Source organism: Carlito syrichta, unplaced genomic scaffold (genome assembly GCF_000164805.1).
Source record: "Carlito syrichta isolate Samal-C Ts95f unplaced genomic scaffold, Tarsius_syrichta-2.0.1 Scaffold307198, whole genome shotgun sequence".
In the NCBI taxonomy this organism is placed as follows: Eukaryota; Metazoa; Chordata; class Mammalia; order Primates; family Tarsiidae; genus Carlito; species Carlito syrichta.
Window position 1 is genome coordinate 156,740 of NW_007251294.1, and position 15,071 is coordinate 171,810.

The following is a 15,071-nucleotide window of genomic DNA, read 5'->3' on the forward strand; positions in this document are numbered from 1 at the left end:
AGGGCCAGGTGGAGTGGCTCAAGCCTGTAATCCCAGCACTTTGGGAGGCCCAGGCAAGAGGATTGCCTGAGCTCAGGGGTTTCAGACCAGCCTGAGCAACTTGGTGAGACTTCGTCTCTACAATGAATCAAAATATTAGCTGGATATGGTAGCGTGTGCCTGTAGTTCCAGCTACTTGGAAGGCTGAGGTGGAAGAATTGCTTGAACCCAGCAAGTCGAGGTTATGGTGATCTTGAGCGTGTCACTGCACTCCAGCCTGGATGACAGAGTGAAGATTCTAACTAAAAAAAAAAAAAGAAAGAAAGAAAATAGGCCGGGCGCAGTGGCTTACACCTATAATCCCAGCACTTTGGGAGGCTGAGGTGAGAGGATTGCCTGAGCTCACAGGTTTTTCAAGACCAGTCAGGCAACTTGGCGAGAACTCACCTCTACAATAAATAAAAAAATTAGTCAGTCATAGTGATGCAGGCCTATAGTTCCAGCTACTTGGAAAGTTGAGGTGGAAGGATCGCCTGCGCCCAGCAAGTGGAGGCTGTGGTGGCCAGGAGCGTGCCACTGCATCCTGGGCGACAGAGTGAGACTCCAACTCAGAAGTAAACAAATAAAATAAGTTAATAAAAGGGCCTGTAATCCCACCTACTTGGAATGCTGAGGCAGGAGGGTCCCTTGAGCCCAGGAATTCAAGATTGCAGTGAGCTATGATTGTGCCACTGCACTCCAGCCTGGGTGACAGAGTGAGACCTCATTTCTTTTTTTGTTTTGTTTTGAGTTGGAGCCTCACTCCTTTGCCCAGACTGGAGTGCAGTGGCATGCACGCTCACAGCCACCCCAGTGTCGGCCTGCTGGGCTCCAGTGATCCTTCTGCCTCAACCTTAAGAGTAGCTGGAACTACAGACACACGCTGCCACACCTGGCTATTTTTTATTTTATTGTAGAGATGAGGGCTTGCCAAGTTGCCCGGGCGGGTCTCGAATCTGCGGGCTCAGGCAATCTATTCACCTCGGCCTACCAAAGTGCTGGGATTACAGGCTGAATCACCGAACCTGGCCCAGACTTCATCTCTTAAATAAAATAAAAAAATCTAGTTCCTGTTCTCATTCCTGTATGTGGGTTCCAAATAGACCCTATTGCTGTCCCACTTCTATGGGCTCTTGGGGCCTCTTTGAGTTTCTCTTTACCATCCCAGCTCTGCTGAGTGATATAAGATCCAGACTGAGCAATCAGGGAGTGGGGGTCGGGGTAGGAAGCGATGGTTCCATCCCAGCTGTCCAGTATTGAGGTTGAGCAAAGAGAACCTCAAACCTTGAGTCAAGCAGACCTGAGTTGGAATCCAGTCTCAATCACTACCTTGTTCTGGGACCTTGGTCAAGTCTTTTACTTTTGCCAGCCCTCAGTTTTCTCCTCTGTTAAAGCAAAGAACTTGAACTAGAGCAGTGATTCCTTAGAGGGACTGGGAGAAGCTATGCAGGGGGTAGCATGGGGCAGCCAAGCAAAAGGAGCACTCCTGCACACCAGCCCACTGCTTAACCTCGAACAGCCCTGCTTCCCTCTGCTGACACACTGGGCTTCTGTGGTTAAGAGCACGACAGCCACTTGGAGCAGCTGATCTCCAAGTTCTTAGAGTCCGGGTCTCGCTCTGTCGCCCAGGCTGGAGTGCAGTGGCCAGTGGCTCACAGCTCGCCATAACCTCGACTTCCTGAGCTCAGGCAATCCTCCCACCTCAACCTCCTGAGTAGCCGGGAGTGCAGGCATGTACCACCACACCCAGTTAATTTTTTTGTGTGTGTGGAGACGAGGTCTTGCTATGTTGCTTACGCTGGTCTTGACCACCTTGGCTCAAGGAAGCCTCCCAAAGCACTGGGGTTATAGGCATGAGCTATCGTGCCTGGTGGCCCTAAACATTTTAACACTTAGTCTGTGTCTTACCTGACCACCAGGTAGGAAGCTTTAGAAGGTCTGGGTGAGAGGCCTGCCTGGGTATGGGGTTGGGAGACATAAACTCAGGTCCTGTCCTTGCTTCAGAATTCCCAGATTTCCTGTGGGGGGCCTCATACTTGACTCCACCAGGCCCAGGGGACATCTCACACTTGCACAGGAACTAGGAGGGACCCTGGTCATTTGCTTCTGGACAGTTTGGAAAAGTAAAATCATGAACCTCAATGGTTTTGCCCACTGTTTCCTTCTGCTCCAATTCCTCTCCTTTCCTTGTTGTGTCCTCCGGCTCCAAGCGGGGGCTGCAGGCCTTCTGCATTCTTCACTTTGCATTATTTTTATTTTTATTTATTTTTGAGTCAGAATCTCACTCTGTCACCCAAGCTGGAGTGCAGTGGCATGCTCACGGCCACTGCAGCCTCGACCTGCTGAACTCAGGTGATTCTTCCTCCTCAGTCTTCCAAGTAGCCAGAATTACAGGTGCGTGCTACCACGCCCAGTTAATTTTTTTTGTGATTCATTGTAGAGATGAGGTCTCGCCAAGTTGCCCAGGCAGGTCTCAAACCCGCGGATTTGGGCAATCCACTCACCTCAGCCTCCCAAGGCGCGGGATTACAGGCTGAGTCTTTTCTTAAGGAGACCGCTAAACAAGTTTCAGGCTCCACAATCCTGGATCTGCCCATTGGGTCCTCAGTTTTCCCAACTGCAAAGAGAGAATCAAGGCTGTGAAAGGGCTTCTTTGTAGGATGAAATATGCTTTCTTCCAATTCTCTCAAGGGCCCGGAGAGAAGAATAGACGAGGGGCCAACATAAGGGACTTCCGTAGGGTCTCAGAGCGGCGGCGAGCGGTGAGGTTGCTGTCCAGGACGGTCCCCCTTGGAAGCTCACCCTCTCATCACAACCTCCAGCCTTGAAGCTGACCCCTGAGCGCTGCAACAGTCTCCTTTTCCAGGTTCTCAGTTCCTGGCAAGTCTGGAAAGCTTAGCGCAGCACCTCCGCCCCCAGCGGCCTAACCACCACCAGGGGGCGCCAGACACCGTCTTTCCCTCCCCCTGGCGCTCTGCTCGACTCGGTTCCAGAATCCCAGTAGCCCGAATCTCAGCGGTCCCCAAATATCTCTATCAGTCCCTCCCTGCGAATTGGGAGCACTACCTTCAGGTCCCAGTTTTGTCATTTACTGACTGTGTGACGGTGAACAGAACAGATCACTTCGCCTCTTTCTGCCTCAATTTACTCGTCCAGCCAGGCTCGGTGGCTCAGCCTGTAATCCCGCGCCTTTGGGAGGCGGAGGTGAGTGAATTGCCTGAGCCCCCGGGTTCGAGACCCGCCTGGGCAACTTGGTGAGACCGCATCTCTACAATAAATAAATTTTAAAAAAAAATTATTAAGCTGGGCTCGGTAGCTCAGCCTGTAATCCCGCGCCTTTGGGAGGCTGAGGTGAGTGGATTGCCTGAGCCCGCGGATTCGAGACCTGCCTGGGCAGCGAGACCTCATCTCTACAATAAATCAAAAAATCAGCCGGGTGTGGTAACACATGCCTGTAATTCCGGCTACTTGGAAGGCTGAGGCGGAAGGATCGCCGGAGCCCAGCAGGTCGAGGCTGCGGTGATCGGGAGTAGCCATTGCACTCCAGTCTGGGTGACAGAGTGAGACTCCAACTCAAAAAAAAAAAAAATTTACTCTTCCATAAAATAGGGGGATCTCATGAAAACAGGTTCTCACATCACCCGGTGGGCATATCATGGGCTGACGATCTCTGACAACCATTGTGCGGTTTCAACTGGGCCTCCTGGAGATGGCACCTCCCCTAGGTGAGATGGGGGGGTCTCCTGGCAGGACTGGCTCCTGACCCACACTGCAGCAAGCCCAGAGGTGGTGCAGCCCTTCAGAGCCCTGAAATGTTACTTGGGGGCACCCTCCATGCCCATGCACAGTCCCTCCCTGGGCTGGGGTGTCTTACTTGACTTTTGATTCACCCATACCAACCCCCAGTCCTCCCTTGGAAGGGCTCTCATCTCGATGTCATCTTGGGCATCTGCTCTAAGCTTCAAACTCATCCTCCTGGGAGATGCCCGGGGCTCACTGCTGCCAATTCTCCATCTCCCTTCAAATGACTTAAATGCCTGCTACATCCTGGCTAGAGCAGGCATCCCCAGATGTTCTCAAAGACATCCCCAAATGTCTGTGTTTTAACCTGGCATTCAAGGCCTTCCATAATTTGGTCTCACGAGTACCAGTCCATTTGCTGTCCCCAGAGTCCACCTTCATTACCCTGCCTCCAAACTTTCATGTAGGCCGTTCTTCTGCTTGGAAGGCCCTCTCTCAATTTCCATGTAGTGAATGCATCTTTGAGATGCATTCTGGGAGGTCACCTCCTCCAGGTAGTCTTTGCTGATCCCCCAGGTGGAATTGCTTTCCCCTCCCTGGGCTCTGGGTACATAGTTGCTTCCTCGTGGAGGCCATGAATCACAGCAGGAATCCCATTGTGCGTGGAGAGCAGCTCACAGTTTCCAAATGCCATTCCCTGCTAGTGTGTTGGGTTTGGGTAAAGCAGGCGGGTGAGAGCCACTACCTCATCCGTCTGCTGGGAGGAGGCCCTACACCCTGTGAATGGTGAAATTGGGATTTAAACCTGCGGCTGCCACACCCCCTGCAGCAGGCCCCTCCCTCTCCACCTTTCTTGTGGCTTGTCTTGTGATTCTCTTTCCCTCTTAGACTGAGTAGCACTTTGGTCAACTTCTTTATTTTTTACTTTTATTTTTGTTAGAGACAAGGTCTCCCTCTGTTGCTCAGGCTCCAGTGCAGTGGCTCTGTCATGGCTCACTGCAGTCTTGGACCTCCTGGTCTCAGCTGATTCCCTTGCCTCAGCCTCCCAAAGTGCTGGGATTACAGGCCTAAGCCACCGCTCCTGGCCTAGTCAACTTTTTTTTTTTTTTTTGAGTTAGGAGTCTCACTCTGTCACCCAGGCTGGAGTGCAGTGGCACTCGCAGCCTTGACCTGCTGGGCTCAGGTGATCCTTCTGCCTTAGCCTTCCAAGTAGCTGGAACTATAGGTGCACGCCACCATGCCTGGTTAATTTTTTTGATTTATTGTGGAGACGAGGTCTCACCAAGTTGTCCAGGCTGGTCTCGAACCGCTGGATTCAGGCAATCCTCTCGCCTTGGCCTCCCAAAGTGCTGAGATTTCAGGCTTGAGCCACCATGCCTGGCTTTTTTGTTTTGTTTTGTTTTTTGAATTAGGAGTCTCACTCTTGCCCAGGTTAGAATGTAGTGGCATGAGTCTCGATTTCCTGGGCTCAAGTGATCTTTCTGCCTCAGCCTCCCAAGTAGCTGGGACTATGGGCGTGCATCACCACACCCGGTTAATTTTGGGTTTTTTTTTTTTTTTTTTTGAGTTGGAGTCTCACTCTGTCGCCTGTGCTGAGTACAGTGGCATGCTCACAGCCACTTAGGCATTGACCTGCTGGGTTCAGGTGATCCTTCCGTCTCAGCTTTCCAAGTAGCCAGAACTACAGGTGTGTGCTACCACGCCTGGTTAATTTTTTAATTTATTATAGAGATGAGGTCTCACCAAACTGCCCAGGCTGTTCTCGAACCTGTGGGCTCAGGAGATTCCCTCACCTCGGCCTCCCAAAGTGCTGAGATCACAGGTTTGAGCCATTGTGCCCGGCCACACCTGGCTAATATTAAAAAAATCTTTTAGTAGAGACGAGGTCTTGCTATGTTAGTCAGGCTGGTCTCAAACTCCTGGGCTCAAGCAATCCTCCGGCCCCCCACCCCCCAAAGTGCTGAGATTACAGGCCTGAGCTACCGCTCCTGGTCTGGTCAACTTTTTTTTTTCTTAGATTGCAAAATATAGTTTATTTAGAAAGTAAATTAGAGCGAGAGAGAGAAGAGATTCACCTCCCCAAGTTAAGGGAGGGAGCCAAGGCTAGGAAACATGGCAGCCATAGCTCAAAGAGCCACGTGGACACACCAGACTTTAACCAAGCAATAGCTAGAAAGTAAATTAGAAAGAAAGAGAGAGAGATAGAAGATTTATTTCCCCAAGGTAGGAGAGGGGGTCCAAGCTAGGAAACATGGTGGCCCTAGCTCAAGGAGCCACGTGGCCAGACCATAGCTTAGCAAAGCAATGGCCCTGGTCAACTTTTAATAATGTGCTCAGAAAAGTTCTGTTGAAGGAACAGACACTCCGTATCTATGCACCCTCCCCCTCACTGCCTCTTTATCACTTAACTTAAGCCCATTTGAAGGTGGGGGCTGCGCTCAGGCTCTGGCAGGATGAGTCAGCTGGAGGCCCAGGCCGGCTCTGAGGAGGCAAGAGGCAAACAAGCTCCTTCCCCTCCCCCAAGCTTATCAGTCCCCCCCAGGCCTCAGCAAACGGAATGCTCAGCCTAGGGAGGAGCGCTGCCCCCTGCCGGTCACCGTCACATCCTCACTTACTTAAAAGCTGTGTGACCCTGGCTGTTGCTTCAGCTCTCTGAGCCTCAGACGCTCTCCAGGACATTTTTGGTTGTAAGGATTCAATGAGTAAAATGAGCGAATGCTTGGAAAATAACAGTGTTTATGAAATATGAGTGGCTTCTTCAGGAGGTCACCCATCACCGGGAGCATTTCAGGTAGCAAATTGCTCCCAGCAGTCTGGGGAGCGAGATGGAGACGAAGACTGGCAGAGGCAGTGGGGTAGGGGACCTGATGTCCGGGCAGTGACAGCCTGCTCCATGCAATGACTGACAAGGCCACCTCCACTCCACAAGTGCCCAAGACACGTCAACAAGAAACACACACACAGGTGCCTAGGAGGAGAGGCCCTCGGGACAGGGCAGAGCTCTCTGGGTCCCAGGGCACAACCTGTTTATAGGACACAGACAGACACAGAGCTACACCCTCTATACAAACTCACAAACGTGGGCACACCCTCACAAGCACCAAAGCACCCACACACACAAATACACAGAGACAGAGACACACACAAGATCATAAACATATTCCCAGACGGGCTTCCCAGGCACAAACGGAAACACAGAGCTCTCCCTGGTCACCCCAACACACACGTATCAGGCTGGGGCAGGCGCTGGCACTGCTGAGTCACCCACAGGCAGCTCAGCCCAACAGCGCCGGAGCCGCGTGCGTGCCCCAGCAGGGAGGGGGCAGGGCCTACGGTAACCCTTTAGAAGAGCCGGGTCCACGACTGCGGGGGTTTTCCTCTCTCCAGCGCTTTGATTGAGTCTGAGATGGGGGTGGGGCGGGGGAGGAGCCAAGTCCAGGAGTTCACAGCCTGCTCTCTCCTGGGTGTCGGAATGCATGTGGGAGCAATTAGAAAATACTACTACATCCATTATTAAGCATTTGCATGTGTATTTTCACATACTCTCATTTAATCATCACATCAGCTCTATATAAAGTTGCTACTGTTATGAATTCCGTTTTACCCCAGAGGGGAGGTGGATTGCCCAAAGGCCCAAAGCTGGTAAGTCCAGAGCCCAGACTCAACTGCCTCCAAATTCCGAGCTCATAACCACTGGGCAGCACTGCCTAGTGGACAGGTGGGTATGTAAGCAAGTGAAAGGTTTGTCAGTGTGCTTGGGAACCTGGGTGTGTGTGTGCCAGGTTTCCCCATGGGGTTCACCTGGCTAGGGACTAATAGGGTCTCGTCTGTCCAGATTTTCAAAGGATCCAAAGTTTTTCTAGTGTCTTGGAGCCAAGGTCTAGGGACTCAATCTGACTCTCCTCTACTAGACAATCAACTCCTTTTTTTTTTTTTTTTGAGTCAGAGTCTCACTCTTTCGCCCAGGCTGAAGTGCAGTGGCATGCTCACAGCCACCACAGTCGCCGTCTCCTGGGCTCAGGTAATACTTCCACTTCAGCTTTCTGAATAGCTGGGACTATAGGCATGTACCACCATACCCAACTAATTTTGTGATTTATTGTAGAGACGAGGTCTTACTAAGTTGCCCAGGCTGGTCTTGAACCCATGAACTCAGGCATTCCTCTTGCCTTTGCCTCCCAAAGTGCTGGGATTACAGGCGTGAGCCACCTTGCCTGGCTTGACTGTAAGCTCCTTGAAGGCAAGATCCAGTGCCCTGCAGCCTGAAACAGGATATGACTCAGAGAAGGCCTCAGTGAATTTGGGGTCCAGTAAACCAATTAAGAGTGTATGACTTTTAATTGAGTTATGTATTATATAATAATAATAATTTCAATAATCACAATAAATGTGAACACTAATTGGATGTTTACCCTGAGACTGGTGCTGTTCTTAGCATTTTACATGAATGATTTCATAATTCTTACAACAACCCTTTCAGAAAATACTTTTTTTTTTTTTGAGTTGGAGTCTCACTCTATCACCCAGACTGGAGTGCAGTGGCCGCTCCCGGCTACCGCAGCCTCGACCTGCCGGACTCTGGCGATCCTTCCGCCTCAGCCTTCCTGACACTGGCATATGTGAGGGAGCCCAGGTCTGAAATGAGATGGAGAGGAGGGGTCTTGGACCAGTGACCATGTAAGCCCCTTCCACTGCTGATGGGATAGACCATTAGGAGGGGTGAAATCACTCAGAAGAGTGGCAAGATGGGTAGGAGAGGAACCAGAACCCACATTTATTGAACGCCTGCTGCGTACCAGACCTGTGCTTGACATTTAACATACATTGCTAGTCCTCAAGAAAATATTGTAAGATTTGAAGTTGAGGACACTCAGATTCAGAGAAGTGACTTGTTGAAGGTCACACATGACCAAGTTGTGGGACAAACGATCTAGGCGAATCGCACCAGGGTTCCTTTCCTAGATCATCTATGACCAACCCTAGTCCCCTAATGACCAAACCTAGTACCCTAATGGGCAGCGCCATGTGGCAGATTGCATCATACTTTTGCCATATGACGTCAGAGACCACACCGGTCCACCCAGGAACTCCCTGCTTTTCCCTCCCCTGTCCCCTTGGGTCTCTCTGGAGCCAACCCAGGCTAAAAGTCCTTGCCAGAAGAGGCCACACCTGCGGCCCCCGCCCCTTCCCGGTTGCGACGCTAGCACTCCTCGGCCCGGTCCTCCCCGCCGCCCCGCTGATTGGCAGATGCTTTCACCAATCAGGGGGCCTCCCGGGTCGGGGGCGGGGCCTCAGTGAGAGTTGCCCTGTCAGTGCAGGTGGAGGGCCCCGGCGGGGCAAAGTGGCAGGAACCTCTTAAAGGGCGAGAGCGGCGGAGAGCTAGAACTCGGCCCGGCCCGGCCCGGCCCGGCCAGGTCCCCGCCCCGTCCAGCCCAGGTGAGCCTGGACCGTCTGGGGGGCGACTCCTGGTCCCCGGGAGGGACAGGGTGAGGGACAGAAGAACCTGCTCCCAAGGGCCCGGATCTGCCCGAGAGAGGAGAGACTGGGGTCGAAGAATCCGGGGAGGGGGCTCTAGGGGTCCGGATTCCAGGATCAGAACTTGGGGCTCCAAAGGGGTCTGGGCGTCTCGAAGTTCAGGGTGCGGGGAGGGGCCTGGGCGTCAGGAGAGGGGGTCCAGGAGCTCAGGTCCGGAGCTAGTCACGTCCGGGTCCTGGCTGTCTCGGGCGGGGGTCCGGGGTTCGGTCCCCGCGGGCGGGTGCCCGCAGAGCGGCGCAGCCCAAGGCTGCCCCCCCAGCCCCGCCCTGCCCGGCCCCGCACGCTGTGCCGGGCCCGCCGCAGCGCGGCCGGAGCGGGCGGGCGGCTGGCAGTGCGCGGCGGGAGGGGGCACCCGGCCTCCAGCCCCGCGCCCGGCTCCCGCCCTTACGTAACTGACTTTGAGTTTCCAGACCGAGGATCCGCGAGCTGGGGTGCCGGCTCTGCCCGCCAGGGTGGCCCACCAGTCGCCGCCCTAGCCCCACCCAGCCCCTGCCAGGCTTGCTCTAGAGGACTTCCCTCTGTCTCCGGGTCCCTCCGTCCGGCTCGGGTTCCTCCTGCTCGCTGTCCTCCCACGGTTTCTTGTATCTCTCATCTCTGTGTGGCTGCCTCTCCCTGTCTCTGTCCTCTGCCTTTCCTTAAGAGTGGTCTCGTGCAGACCTACACTTTCCAGCCCACCTCTTTGGCGTAGGGCAGGACCCCGCCCCTCCAGCCAGTTGGAGGCAGGACCTGTCCTGATCCACCCCAGCCGGAGCTTGGCCCTGAAAGTGGGGAAGGGGAGAGTTGGGGAAGGTTATTCCAGGGACCATAGCATATCCTGGGAAGGAGTGACTGAATGTGACCCCCTCAAATTCCTGGACTAGGGTGAAAAGCGGCCCCTTCTTTGCCTCTGGAGCCCTTTTCTCCAGAAGGAGGAGGCTGGGAGAGAGCCTGGCTGGGGCTAGACTTAGGGCAGCTGGGAGTCCCTGTGGGAGCAGCCTGGTGTCATGTCAGGGTCAGGTCCAAAGCTATTGAAGGGGAGAGGGAGGGACCAGAGCACTGGCATCGAGCCCCAGCTTCTGCAAGCTCCCCGCCTCCACCCCAGTTACAGGCTTGGAGGATGGTCTTGGCAGGAGGCTGGGGTGGGAAGGGAGCAGCAGGAGGAGGCCAAAGGGACTCCTTTGTGGAAACAAGGAGGTGGAGATAGAAAAGACAGATCCCCAAGTCTAAGAAGTACCTACTGCTTTTCAAGGCCCTCCTGACTGTCAGAGAGACAGACACCTCAGATATAATTGTAAAAAAGGTGTTCTAGCGGTTGTGAAGTGGGAATTATTCATTCTGACTAGGAATGGGGTTGGAGAGACTTTGCAGAAGGTGGTGGAAGGTTTGGGAAGAAAGGGAGCAGAGAGGGAGGGAGGGCAGGGACAGCTATTGTCCTGTTGGCCTTGCATACAGTAGAACTGGAGTTGAATCCTGTCTTTTCTGCTTCCTTGCTGTGTGACCTTGCATGAGTCACTTCACCTCTCTGAGCCCCAGGTTCCTCCTTAATCAATAATGCAGACCTTACAGGCATTAGCAGAATCAAATGAGGCAATGTGTATGCAGTGACTAGAGTGGTCTGAGAGGAGGCCAGTAGGGGTGTTTTAAGAGAGAATGAAGTGGGGAAGCCCTGAGGTTTCCCTGTATATACAGGAGAGTCGGGTAGGGCCTGCCAGCAACATGGGTCCCTGGTGGAGTGCCCGGGTGTGTGGGTGGCACTCATTGAGGCGAGGAGGCCCCACACCCAGCTGTCTCCTGATTGGCCCATCCCTGCACCACCTAGACCAGGCTGGCCTCCCTCCTGCAGGCCCCAACAGAGACTCCCAGGCTGCCCTACCCCCTAGACCAGTGGGGGTGGAGTCCTGGCGGGGCTGGGCTGGTACCCTTTCTGCAGAGTGGACCCTGGCCGGGAGCCTGGCTGGCTGTGCTGGACAGGAACATCCCAGTCTGGCAGGGAAGTTGCTGACGCTGTGCAGGCCTCGTGGAGGCCCAGACCTCTGCGGACTGGAGCCAGGCCCAGCTGATGGGATGTGGGCTACAGGGTGAGACAGAGGCTGGGGTAGGAGTGAGGAGTAGAGATACAGGGAGCGACCCCTGGAGAGGAAGCCTGAGCTGAAGTGTGGGACTGCAGATGAGTTTCATTTGGTTATTCCCCAAGCCTTTTATGAGCACCTACTGTGTGCCATATACAGGCTTGCCAGCCAAAGTGCTGAACAGAATGTTCACAAAAGGCTCGCTATGGAGTTCACAGTGACCTGAGATTTGTTGGGAGTTTGCTGAGTGAGTCTGTATGATAGTTGCCTGGGGAGGACTCAGAATTTCCCCAGGGCCTAAGATTCTGGTGTTTATTAAAGTGGACAGGATTGTACCTTTATAGTCTGTGGGTCACTCCCTTTTGTGCCTGGGTCTTGGTTTCCCTTTCTGTGAACTGGGTAGGGGAGAGGAGCCTAGAGTCTCTGTGGATCTTTCCAGCCCTCATTACTATAGCTTCAGGGCCTGTTCTGGGACTTGGTCTGCCCCTTACCTTCATCCTACGTGAGGGGATAGGATGGGGCAACATCATGATTGAGTGTGATGGGCCCACAAGTCCTGTTCTTGGCCTGCATTCTCTAATCATAATGAGAGCCACCACCTCTTAAGCACTTACTGTGCACAGCATTCTGTTCTAAGCCTTTAATATGCATCATTAACTCATTTCATCCTTACTACCTCATGAGGGAAGTATTATTCCTATTTTGTAGGAGTAGAGGGAGGTGAATAGATTTGACTGAAGTCACACAGGAAGTGACTGAGCTGGGATTTGAACTTTGGTCTAACTCCAAAGCCCAGACCCCACTAAGAAGGGGAGCCTATGGGAACTGAGGTGCTCACGTTGCTCAGCCTTTGCCTGTGGTACTAACTGCCTGACCTCTGCTGGAGAAGCTCTGTGCTCTGGAATGCTCAGGCTAGGGAGCTGGGAGGCAGGCTGTGCCGTCTGTGCTGGGTGGCCCCCAGGCCCAGCTTAGGGGGAAAGGGAAGAGGGAGAAACCTGTAGGTCAGGGACCAATGGGAGTTTTCCCAGAGGGTCAACCCTTGCCAACTATTGCCCTGTTGCAAGAGCTGGGTGCTGAGACAACCTTGGGTATGTGGTCAATGTTAGGTCTCAGTTTCCCCCGTTTGTGAAAATGGATTTAAGTATGTGCAGAATTTCTTTTTCTTTTTCTTTTTTTTTGAGTTGGAGTCTCACTCTGTTACCCAGGCTGGAAGGCAGTGGCACGCCTCTCGGCCACCGCAGCCTCAACCTGCTGGGCTCCAGCGATCCTTCCGCTTCAGCCTTCCAAGTAGCCAGAACTAAAGGTGCACGCTACCATACCCGGCTAAGTTTTTGATTTATTGTAGAGACAAGGTCTCACCAAGTTGCCCAGGCTGGTCTTGAACCCATGGGCTCAGAAAATCCACTCGCCTCGGCCTCCCAAAGTGCTGGGTTTATAGGCTGAGCCACCAAGCTCGGCCTGTGCAGAATTTCTTAACTGGTGGGTTAGTGGCTGCGGTCAAGGATAGGGTAAAGGGTTAGAGGAGGGGTAGAGGTGGCAGTGACTGAGCCTGAGAGTTTGGGTCAGGAACAGCTTGGTTCCTGGGCTGACTCTTTGACAGCAGGTATTTCAGATGGAAGGACTGAGGTTCAAAGGCTTGTCTGGGATTGTGCAGCCGGTACTGCAGAGACTGAAGGGAAAACCTGGAGAAAACCCAGGCAGCTACAGTCCTGGCTTGGTCACTTAATAGGCTTGGGGATGTGAAGTGACACACTGAGAGGAGATACTTCACCTTGCTGTTCTCATCTGTAAAATGGGAAGAGTCATAATTTCTCCATTGTCCCCCAGGATAGCGTGAAGGTCAAAGGAGATGAAGCATTTATAGACTCAGGTGAGAATGTGGCTGCTGGTTATTTTTCAGTCCAAATCCACAGCTCTGTGTGTTTGTGGTGGGGGGCACTTCCAACAGCCTTTCTGCCGAGGTGCTTTCCCATGGGAATGTGCCCGAGAGCCTGAGAATCACACCATCATTTATTGAGCAGTTGCCATGGGCCAGGCTTTGTGCTCGGCTTCACCTCTTACTGTCTCACTTAACCCCAATGGCAACCTTGTCAGGTAAGTAGTGGCCTCACCCACGCAAGGTCCCTCCGAAACCCATGTCTCCAGCCCCTTTAATGACTGTAGCTAACATGAATAGTTTGCTGTGTGCCAGGCATGGATCCAGATATTTTACATATATTAACTCATGTAATCCTCAACCAACCCTGTGAGGTGTGTACTAATATTATCCCCGTTTTACAGATGAATACATGAGGCATAGAGAAATTTAAAAAACTGTCATGATATCATAAATGGTAGAGCCATAAATGGCAGTCAGGATTTGCCCCAGTTCTGAAGTCTCCCTCCTTGAAGCATGCATCAGGGTTGTAATGATTTACAAGATTGCCTCCTCACTACAGTGTAGGCTCCGGAGGGGCAGGGACCATGTCGGCCTTCTGTAGACAGAGTCCCCAACTCCTGGCACACAGTAATGGTTGGTTAATGTTTGTTCACAGGGACCCTGCTGCCTCTAGTTGGCTGGGCCCTGAGAGGCATGATGAGCTGGGGTGGACTAACAGATGATTACTGGCTAGAAGGTTGCCTGCCCCAGCAAGACCCCAGAGGCAGAGGGAGGGCAGGGTTCCCTCCTGGCCCAGGCACTGACTGAAGAGGGGGTCCCAAAGAGCCTGATTGTTCATTGGTGCTGCTGTGTGTCTCACTGCCGTCCTTTGCTTCCATGTGCCACTGTGGCGATGGCTCCACGACCTCTCACTGACTGGCTGCGTGACTCCAACGCCTGCATCTGGGTGAGTACTGGTTTGACTGACTGCCACGTGAGCTGATTCTAATGCATGTACTGTGGCTCTGAGGCCCCTGGGAGGCATAAAGGGAGGCTGAGGGTGGGGGACAGAAGTGCTGAGAGAGGGTGCTCTGTGCCAAGTTAGGATGCTACCATGAGCAGGGCTGACTTCCCATTAACATACAGGGTGGTGATTTTTTTGGTCACATGATACAACACAAAGTTCTCTGGGGCAGACTGGTCTGGAATGAATCCTTATTCTGCCACTTACAGCTCCGTGACTCACTGCATCTCAGTTTCACATCCACAAAACATGAATATTAGGACCTGTGGGACACAAGTGTGTTTTTTTGGTTTTTTTTGAGTTGAAGTCTCACTCTGTCACCCAGACTGGCCACCGCAGCCTCGACCTGCTGGGCTCCAACAATCCTTCTGCCTCAGCCTTCCAAGTAGCTGGAACTACAGGCACGAGCTACCACGAACGACTGATTTTTGATTTATTGTAAAGATGAGGTCTCGCCAAGTTGCCCAGGCGGGTCTCGAACCCGCGGGCTCAGGCAATCCACTCAGCCTCCCAAAGACGAGGGATTACAGGCTGAGCCACTGAGCCCGGCTACAAGTGTGTTTTTTTAAATTCATGTAAGCCTCATGAGGGCAAGGGTTTTTATTCATCTGTTCACTGCTGTATCTCCAGCGACCCAGGATATAGTAGCATATAGTAGGTGAAAGAATATTTCCAGCCGGGTTCGGTGGCTCAGTCTGTAATCCCAGCGCTTTGGGAGGCTAAAGTGAGTGGATTGCCTGAGCCTGCAGGTTTGAGACCCGCCTGGGCAACTTGGCGAGACCTCATTTCTACAATAAATAAAAAAAAATTAGCCGGGCATGGTAGCGCGTGCCTGTAGTTCCAGCTA

At 53.0% G+C, this 15,071-nt stretch overlaps 1 protein-coding gene across 1 annotated transcript in view; it reads left to right on the forward strand.

The window, feature by feature from the left end:
* The first annotated feature begins 9,069 nt into the window (after positions 1–9,069).
* EPB41 (erythrocyte membrane protein band 4.1) overlaps positions 9,070–15,071 on the forward strand; it is a 212,634-nt gene continuing 206,632 nt past the window's right edge. The window contains exon 1 of the mRNA XM_021715574.1: positions 9,070–9,195. The gene's annotated coding sequence lies outside the window, so the exon portion shown is untranslated. The remainder of the gene's footprint in view (positions 9,196–15,071) is intronic.